Source organism: Hemibagrus wyckioides, linkage group LG27 (assembly GCF_019097595.1).
Source record: "Hemibagrus wyckioides isolate EC202008001 linkage group LG27, SWU_Hwy_1.0, whole genome shotgun sequence".
NCBI lineage: Eukaryota > Metazoa > Chordata > Actinopteri > Siluriformes > Bagridae > Hemibagrus > Hemibagrus wyckioides.
The window spans coordinates 2,725,001-2,737,475 of NC_080736.1; the positions used below are offsets into that span (position 1 = coordinate 2,725,001).

Consider the following 12,475-nt stretch of genomic DNA (forward strand, 5'->3'; position numbering starts at 1 on the left):
TGACTCAAGTGGTTAAGGCTCTGGGTCGTTGACCGGAAGATCAGGCGTTCAAGCCCCAGCACCGCCAAGTTGCCACTGTTGGGCCCTTGAGCAAGGCCCTTAACCCTCTCTGCTCCAGGGGCGCCGTATCATGGCTGACCCTGCGCTCTGACCCCAACCTCCAAGGATGGGATATGCGAAGAAAGAATTTCACTGTGCTGTAATGTATATGTGACAAATAAAGGCTGTTTCATTTTCATTTCATTTCATTTTCATCAGTCTCTGGTCCAGTCAGTCGGCTACAGACGGTTAATTCAGCACACGGTTTTCCGAGTTCTTTGCAAATGCCGCTCAGATAAAATCGACCCCAGAGGCTGTATTCATAACCTGAAACAAAGACACTTTCTGTCTGATGTCTGATATGAGACTTATTTAGCATAGATGAAAAGTTTATAATACTGTACAACTTTTTAATAGCAGCTGTAGCGGTTATATAAGTCGTGAGACTCACATATAAACTGAAGAGCTTAATTATAATGAAATAAATTGGTTTCAAAAGTTATCTAAGGTTTCTTTGAGTAAACTGTCTAATAGAATTAGATTAGATATGGGGGATGTAAACTTTTGCACTCCATGTCTTGTTTTTTTCTTCCTCTCTGACAACACGACACACTTTATTGCTTTACGACCCATAAAAAGGGTCAGAGGTCAAGTTCAGGGTTTAGCAAGCGAGTGTGTGTGTGTGTGCAGAAGGTCAGGTCGAGTGCGAGGACATCGCAGCACCTGATCCTCACATGGCCAAGCGTCAGACTCTGTAATGGTACCAGGCTTCCAGCGCCACCCGCATTGTACATTGTTTTTGGGGGGCCTGGCCATCGCCACGGCAACAGCATCACGATAGATCGGAGGTGGAAGCAGCCAATCCGAGAGGAGATCCACTGTCAGGGGCGTGAACTAGGAGAATGAAAAACGAGCTTTTCAAGAAGTAGCGTGACGCCGTTCATTCACGTGTCGGACACTCACTCCGTCCTGCAGGTGGACGCCGTGGATTCTGACCTCCATCTGTTCTTCTCTTTGTTTTCATGTTCAGTACTCTGAGAATATGTGTGTTTGTGTGTGTGTGTGTCTGTGTGTGTAAGAGAGAGAGAGAGAGAGAGAAGGAGAGAGACAGACAGACACAAAGAGAGGGAGAGAGAGAGAGGGAGAGAGACAGACAGACACAAAGAGAGGGAGAGAGAGAGAGGGAGAGAGACAGACAGACAGACACAAAGAGAGGGAGAGAGAGAGACAGACAGACAGACAGAGACAATGAGACAGACAGATAAAAACATAGAGAGCCAGATAGAGAGTCGTGCCCTCCCCTGATGAATGTTCTGAGTAAATGTCACACACACACACACACACACACACTGTTCCCACTCCTCTCCAGCTGGATCAAGAAACAACTAGAACACCGTGATATAAACAAACATCAACACACAGCAGGCACTCGGACAACACAACACACAGCAACACACAGCAGGCACTCGGACAACACAACACACACCAACACACAGCAGGCACTCGGACAACACAACACACAGCAACACACACCAACACACAGCAACACACAGCAGGCACTCAGACAACACAACACACACCAACACACACCAACACACAGCAACACACAGCAGGCACTCAGACAACACAACACACACCAACACACAGCAGGCACTCAGACAACACAACACACACCAACACACACCAACACACAGCAGGCACTCGGACAACACAATACACACCAGAAACACACCAACACACAGCAGGCACTCAGACAACACAACACACAGCAACACACAGCAGGCACTCAGACAACACAACACACACCAACACACAGCAGGCACTCAGACAACACAACACACAGCAACACACAGCAGGCACTCAGACAACACAACACACACCAACACACAGCAGGCACTCAGACAACACAACACACACCAACACACAGCAGGCACTCAGACAACACAACACACACCAACACACACCAACACACAGCAGGCACTCGGACAACACAATACACACCAACACACACCAACACACAGCAGGCACTCGGACAACACAACACACACCAACACACAGCAACACACAGCAGGCACTCGGACAACACAATACACACCAACACACAGCAACACACAGCAGGCACTCAGACAACACAACACACACCAACACACACCAACACACAGCAGGCACTCAGACAACACAACACACACCAACACACACCAACACACAGCAGGCACTCGGACAACACAATACACACCAACACACACCAACACACAGCAGGCACTCAGACAACACAACACACACCAACACACACCAACACACAGCAGGCACTCGGACAACACAATACACACCAACACACAGCAACACACAGCAGGCACTCGGACAACACAATACACACCAACACACAGCAACACACAGCAGGCACTCGGACAACACAATACACACCAACACACCCCAACACACAGCAGGCACTCAGACAACACAACACACACCAACACACACCAACACACAGCAGGCACTCGGACAACACAATACACACCAACACACACCAACACACAGCAGGCACTCGGACAACACAATACACACCAACACACAGCAACACACAGCAGGCACTCGGACAACACAATACACACCAACACACAGCAACACACAGCAGGCACTCAGACAACACAACACACACCAACACACAGCATGCACTCAGACAACACAACACACACCAACACACAGCAGGCACTCGGACAACACAACACACACCAACACACAGCAACACACAGCAGGCACTCAGACAACACAACACACACCAACACACACCAACACACAGCAGGCACTCAGACAACACAACACACACCAACACACAGCAGGCACTCGGACAACACAACACACACCAACACACAGCAACACACAGCAGGCACTCAGACAACACAACACACACCAACACACACCAACACACAGCAGGCACTCGGACAACACAACACACACCAACACACAGCAACACACAGCAGGCACTCAGACAACACAACACACACCAACACACAGCAACACACAGCAGGCACTCAGACAACACAACACACACCAACACACAGCAACACACAGCAGGCACTCAGACAACACAACACACACCAACACACAGCAGGCACTCAGACAACACAACACACACCAACACACAGCAACACACAGCAGGCACTCAGACAACACAACACACACCAACACACAGCAGGCACTCAGACAACACAACACACACCAACACACAGCAGGCACTCAGACAACACAACACACACCAACACACAGCAGGCACTCGGACAACACAATACACACCAACACACAGCAGGCACTCGGACAACACAATACACACCAACACACAGCAGGCACTCGGACAACACAATACACACCAACACACAGCAGGCACTCAGACAACACAACACACACCAACACACAGCAGGCACTCAGACAACACAACACACACCAACACACACCAACACACAGCAGGCACTCAGACAACACAACACACACCAACACACAGCAGGCACTCAGACAACACAACACACACCAACACACAGCAGGCACTCAGACAACACAACACACACCAACACACAGCAGGCACTCAGACAACACAACACACACCAACACACACCAACACACAGCAGGCACTCAGACAACACAACACACACCAACACACAGCAGGCACTCAGACAACACAACACACACCAACACACACCAACACACAGCAGGCACTCAGACAACACAACACACACCAACACACAGCAGGCACTCAGACAACACAACACACACCAACACACAGCAGGCACTCAGACAACACAACACACACCAACACACAGCAGGCACTCAGACAACACAACACACACCAACACACACCAACACACAGCAGGCACTCGGACAACACAACACACACCAACACACAGCAGGCACTCAGACAACACAACACACACCAACAAACATCAACACACAGCAGGCACTCGGACAACACAACACACACCAACACACAGCAGGCACTCGGACAACACAACACACACCAACACACACCAACACACAGCAGGCACTCAGACAACACAACACACAGCAACACACAGCAGGCACTCAGACAACACAACACACACCAACACACAGCAACACACAGCAACACACAGCAGGCACTCAGACAACACAACACACACCAACACACAGCAACACACAGCAACACACAGCAGGCACTCGGACAACACAACACACACCAACACACACCAACACACAGCAACACACAGCAGGCACTCGGACAACACAACACACACCAACACACAGCAGGCACTCGGACAACACAACACACAGCAGGCACTCAGACAACACAACACACACCAACACACAGCAGGCACTCGGACAACACAACACACACCAACACACAGCAACACACAGCAGGCACTCAGACAACACAACACACACCAACACACAGCAGGCACTCAGACAACACAACACACACCAACACACAGCAGGCACTCGGACAACACAACACACACCAACACACAGCAGGCACTCAGACAACACAACACACACCAACACACAGCAGGCACTCAGACAACACAACACACACCAACACACAGCAACACACAGCAGGCACTCAGACAACACGACACACACCAACACACAGCAGGCACTCAGACAACACAACACACACCAACACACAGCAGGCACTCAGACAACACAACACACACCAACACACACCAACACACAGCAACACACAGCAGGCACTCAGACAACACAACACACACAAACACACAGCAGGCACTCAGACAACACAACACACACCAACACACAGCAACAGACAGCAGGCACTCGGACAACACAACACACACCAACACACAGCAGGCACTCAGACAACACAACACACACCAACACACACCAACACACAGCAGGCACTCGGACAACACAACACACACCAACACACAGCAGGCACTCAGACAACACAACACACACCAACACACAGCAGGCACTCAGACAACACAACACACACCAACACACAGCAGGCACTCGGACAACACAACACACACCAACACACACCAACACACAGCAGGCACTCGGACAACACAACACACACCAACACACACCAACACACAGCAGGCACTCAGACAACACAACACACACCAACACACAGCAGGCACTCAGACAACACAACACACACCAACACACAGCAGGCACTCGGACAACACAACACACACCAACACACAGCAACACACAGCAGGCACTCGGACAACACAAATCAAGACACACCAACACACACTAATATACACCAACACACAGCAGGCACTCGGACAACACAACACACACCCACACACACTGACACACACCAACACACCGCAGGCACTCGGACAACACAACACACAGCAACACACAGCAGGCACTCGGACAACACAACACACACCAACACACAGCAGGCACTCGGACAACACAACACACACCAACACACACTGACACACACCAACACACCGCAGGCACTCGGACAACACAACACACACCAACACACAGCAGGCACTCGGACAACACAACACACACCAACACACAGCAGGCACTCGGACAACACAACACACACCAACACACACCAACACACAGCAGGCACTCGGACAACACAACACACACCCACACACACTGACACACACCAACACACCGCAGGCACTCGGACAACACAACACACAGCAACACACAGCAACACACAGCAGGCACTCGGACAACACAACACACAGCAACACACAGCAGGCACTCGGACAACACAACACACACCAACACACACTGACACACACAAACACACAGCAGGCACTCGGACAACACAACACACACCAACACACCCACACACAGGTGTGTTAAAAACTTTATCAGGTGAGATCTCAAAAAATAAATAAACCCGAGACTTGGGGCTAAGTAGTTAATGATTCTGTTTAACTTTGGGACATTTTGTCAGTGTTTCTTTCTCGAGTCTCAAGTCAATAATTCACTCTGCTTTCAGCTGCAGGTCCTTTAGGGTCACTTAGGGTCACGCTGTAACTTTTAGTCAACACATTAAACACAATAATAACTGGAATAATAATATAAATAGTACACACTCTCTCACACACTCGCACAAACGCTTGTACACACACTCACAAACACGCTCGCACACACACACTCACACAGATGCTCACACACACTCAAAATCGTTCATATACGTTCGCTCACACACACAATTGCTTACACACTCATACACACACTCGCTCACACTCTCACAAACACACTTGCTCACACACTCGCTCACACTCTCACAAATACACTCGCTCACACACTCGCTCACACTCTCACAAACACACTCGCTCACACACTCTCACAAATACACTCGCTCACACACTCTCACAAATACACTCGCTCACACACTCTCACAAATACACTCGCTCACACACTCGCTCACACTCTCACAAATACACTCGCTCACACACTCTCACAAATACACTCGCTCACACACTCTCACAAATACACTCGCTCACACACTCGCTCACACTCTCACAAACACACTCGCTCACACACTCTCACAAATACACTCGCTCACACACTCTCACAAATACACTCGCTCACACACTCTCACAAATATACTCGCTCACACACTCGCTCACACTCTCACAAATACACTCGCTCACACACTCGCTCACACTCTCACAAACACACTCGCTCACACACTCTCACAAATACACTCGCTCACACTCTCACAAACACTCTTTCTTACACAATTGCTCACACATTTGCACATACACGTCCACTCACATACTGGCAAACACGCTCACTCACACGCTCACTCACACACTCTCTGCACATCATACACACAACGAGCTGAGACTCCGAGAGAGCCATGAGAAACCCTGACGTTCTCGTCCATCTAAAAGCTGCAGAGGAGAGCGTGGGCCTCCGTGTGGAATCTGTGCGAGTTGATGGAGCAGGAATGTAAACTCCGACACTGCACTGCTGCTGCATGACGCACCTCTTAAAGAATGTTTCTGTAGTATGCTCTGAACCGGTCAGTGGATTACTGGGTCTGTTCTGATCTGTTATAACCAGCTGCTTGAAAATCCAGCTGTTAGCTTTACAGAGTCTGAGACGGGTTTATTAGCAGAGCAAAGGCTGCTTTCACACTGCATGTGTTTACTTCTGTGTAATCCTCTGGGAATATGAGTCCTCACACACACACACACACACACTGAAAACACTCTATATGGTCATGGAACACCTTGTCGAAACCAAGGAGAGATAACGAACACAGCAGTGCCGCTGGAGACAAACACACACACACACATATACACATACACACTACACACTACACATGCAACACATACACACTCCACACATGCAGCACAAACACACACTACACATACATCACACACATTCACACACTATACAGACACACCATATACACACCACACACACACACGCACACACACATACATCATACACATTCACACACTACATATACAGCACATACACACACTACACAAACACACACTACACATGCACACACTACATATACACACGCTACACATACACACGCTACATATACAGCATATACACATACTACATATACACACAGTACATATACACACACTACATATACACACAGTACATATACACACGCTACATATACACACGCTACATATACACACACTACATATACACACAGTACATATACACACACTACATATACACACTACATATACACACACTACATATACACACAGTACATATACACACGCTACATATACACACGCTACATATACACACAGTACATATACACACACTACATATACACACAGTACATATACACACACTACATATACACACACTACACATACACACGCTACATATACACACACTACATATACACACAGTACATATACACACACTACATATACACACAGTACATATACACACACTACACATACACACGCTACATATACAGCATATACACATACTACATATACACACAGTACATATACACACACTACATATACACACAGTACATATACACACACTACATATACACACAGTACATATACACACGCTACATATACACACAGCACATATACACACAGCACATATACACAATAGACATACAGCACATACACACGCTACACATACACAATACACAACATACATACACACCATATACCTGTATACACCTCACACATTCATAGACCATATATACACCACACACTATACATACACACCATATATACACCACACACTATACATACACACCATATATACACCACACACTATACATACACACCATATATACACCACACACTATACATACACCACACACTATACATACACACCATATATACACCACACACTATACATACACACCATATATACACCACACACTATACATACACACCATATATACACCACACACTATACATACACACCATATATACACCACACACTATACATACACCACACACTATACATACACACCATATATACACCACACACTATACATACACACCATATATACACCACACACTATACATACACACCATATATACACCACACACTGTACATACACACCATATATACACCACACACTATACATACACACCATATATACACCACACACTATACATACACACCATATATACACCACACACTATACATACACACCATATATACACCACACACTGTACATACACACCATATATACACCACACACTATACATACACACCATATATACACCACACACTGTACATACACACCACACACTGTACATACACACCATATATACACCACACACTATACATACACACCATATATACACCACACACTGTACATACACACCACACACTATACATACACACCATATATACACCACACACTGTACATACACACCACACACTGTACATACACACCATATATACACCACACACTATACATACACACCATATATACACCACACACTATACATACACACCATATATACACCACACACTATACATACACACCATATATACACCACACACTGTACATACACACCACACACTGTACATACACACCATATATACACCACACACTATACATACACACCATATATACACCACACACTGTACATACACACCACACACTATACATACACACCATATATACACCACACACTGTACATACACACCACACACTGTACATACACACCATATATACACCACACACTGTACATACACACCATATATACACCACACACTATACATACACACCATATATACACCACACACTGTACATACACACCATATATACACCACACACTATACATACACACCATATATACACCACACACTGTACATACACACCATATATACACCACACACTGTACATACACACCATATATACACCACACACTATACATACACACCATATATACACCACACACTATACATACACACCATATATACACCACACACTATACATACACACCACACACTGTACATACACACCATATATACACCACACACTATACATACACACCATATACACACCACACACACACATTTGTTGTTTATAATCAGACAAATTGTTCATGTCGCTGTATCCGGATTTATTTTCAGAATGAATCGGTTGTTGTTTGTGACCGGTCCTCCGTCCAGCAGGCCGAGACCACCGAGAGTTTCCAGGCCGATCTCCTCCATCTAATTTATTGAGTCTTTTGTAGGTTTTATGGGTCAATTAGCCACTTTGGGAAATCCCTCTTCACTTCTGGCCTGAGCGCTTCTCTCACTTGGCAGAAGAACAGCAGAGCCGCCGGAGCTTCATTGAAATTCTCCTCTCATTAGCATTGAGTTCATTTCACTTTATTTGGCTGGTGTTGATAAACTTCCGCTTCGGGGACAGAGCACACAGAGGAACACGAAGCCAAACGTGAATGGAGGAGGCCAGACACAGCCGAAGCACCGGGCAGAGCGCTGACAGGACGTCCACGTGCATGTATGGCATAGGGAGTGTTTACTCTCGGGCGTTTTAGTGACTACAGTCTGGTTTTCACTGCGAGCCATGAAATGAGGAAGTGACATCACTTTTACAACACAGGATGAAGGCTAGGCATCGTTTTAATATGATCGATGTAGAATATTGTACCGTTGCTATCATTCTTCCTTTCTTTCTTTCGTCTGTTTCTTGTCTGTTTCTCCATTTTTCTTACACATTGTTCTTTTCTTCCTTCTGTGCCTCTTCGCATCCTTCCTTCCTACTTCTGTTCTCCATCTTTTCCTTTTATCTTACTTGAACTGTTCTCCCATTTTCTTTCTTTCTTTCTTTCTTTCTTTCTTTCTTTCTTTCTTTCTTTCTTTCTTTCTTTCTTTCTTTTTCCCCTTTTCTTACTTGAACTTGAACTGCTCTGGGTTGTTGATCAGGGTTCAAGCCCCAGCACCAGCAAGCTCCACTGTTGAGCAAAGTCCTTAACACTCTCTGCTCCAGGTGTGCCACATCTGTTAAGAGTTTCATCCAGTGAGGTCAGAGGGGTGATCATGGAGATGACAGTAACTCGGAAAGGGTTCCGAGTACTAAGGTACTAACTTACTTACTTTTGGTACTTTGAATCACATCAGTATTTCTTTATGAATAGAAAGGCGGACGAAATTCACGTGAGAAGTAGCAAACAACAGCACTGTTAAGCTGGCGCACTTGTGTGTGTGTGTGTGCGTGTGTGTTTTAAATCTGGCTGCCATTCGAAAGCAGTTTGTTTTGAGATCCTGACTAATTCCCGGTTTTTGTGTGGCTGTTAAGTGAATGTGCACTTATGTCTGTGTGAGAATGTGTGTGTGTGTGTGTGGGCGGGCAGCTCCAGGCAGTGATGGATGAGAAGGGGGAAGCCGTGTCCCCTTTACCCAGTGTCCGTTGCCGCATTGCTGGATTCATTGCACCAGACGGCCCTGGAGACACCGGATCTCCACTGGAGCTGTTGTGAAACGAGACAGGATACACACACACACACACATACACACACAAACACACACACACACATACACACAAACACACACACATAAAGCAGCATGTCTACACAAACGCAACATACAGCATGTCCAGTAGGCGGAAGAGGAAACCTGACTTAAAAAAATTCTCTTCCCTATCCCTCGCTCTTTCTTTCTTTCTTTCTTTCTTTCTTTCTTTCTTTCTTTCTTTCTTTCTTTCTTTCTTTCTTTCTTTCTTTCTTTCTTTCTTTCTTTCTTTCCATCCCTCTTCTCTTTCTTTCCATCCCTCTTCTCTTTCTTTCCATCCCTCTTTTCTTTCTTTCCATCCCTCTTCTCTTTCTTTCCTATAATTAACCCTTTTCCTGGTCATATGAGAAACACATAACTGTGAGTTTTTCCTGAATGTTGCTCTGTGAAATCTGATCCTCGTGGACACATTTATCCTCGCGGTTCTCATTACTGCGTCACGCCATGATGACGTGTTCCACTAAACACGTGACTCCTCAAGCAAACTTTACTGTAAACTAATGAGAGAGAGAGAGAGAGAGAGATAGAGAGAGAGAGAGAGACAGAGAGAGAGAGAGAGGTTGTGAGTTGTACTGAAAGAGGCTCTCTGTAACTACAATGGTGTTCTTTGAGAGCAGGAAGTGGCTGCAGTTTATTTGTCGTCTCTCTGTAAATCTTTTCCTCCTCTTTTCCTCCCCCTTTCCTCTTCTTTCTCTAGAAAATCTCAGACAGCTTGGAAATGTAATCTCTAATATTTCATCAATACTTCATCTAGATTTCTTTTTAATTCCCTTAAGCCATGCCATGGCATGACAGATGTGGCATGCCAGATGTGGCCCGGTTATGGTTTGGTTTATGTGGTGTGGCCCAGTGCTGGCCCTGTGCAGGCCCACGTCTGGCCCACCTCTGGCAGACATGGGCCGCCAAAGGGCCGTCATTCTTTGTGGTATGTGGGCCGAGTGTAAGTGCATTGTGTGGGCCAGGTCTGGGCCAGACCTATTTTGCTATCTCGGTTCCCTCCTTCCTATTCGTTTTCCTTTTCCCTTTCTTTCTTTCTTTCTTTCTTTCTTTCTTTCTTTCTTTCTTTCTTTCTTTCTTTCTTTCTTTCTTTCTTTTCAGCTTTACATTGTCTTACTGTGAAATTCGAGTCAGAGAGAGAGAGAGAGAGAGAGAGAGAAAGACAGAGAGCTTCTTTCCTCACAGTATAGTGAGAGTGGCACCTGATAGACAGGGTTATTTTCGTCAGAAAGTCGTTTTCTGTGAGTGATGATGTAACACACACACACACACACAACATCACAACACCTTATCAGAGTGTAAGTGTTAAAGTTGTGTAGTGTGACAGGATGAGTGAGTCCGGGGGTCTGAGTGTTGTGTAGGCGTGGACACTGGCTGTGAGTGGACACTGGCTGTGAGTGGACACTGATTAATTGATTGATTGATGATTGATTGTTATGTGTTAGGTTTATATATTGGTATGATGATTGTGTGT

General features: G+C 46.0%; 1 protein-coding gene across 1 annotated transcript in view; it reads left to right on the forward strand.

Moving 5' to 3' along the window:
• Positions 1-12,475, forward strand: part of slc7a10a (solute carrier family 7 member 10a) — a 39,048-nt gene that overhangs the window by 13,634 nt on the left and 12,939 nt on the right. The window lies entirely within an intron of this gene.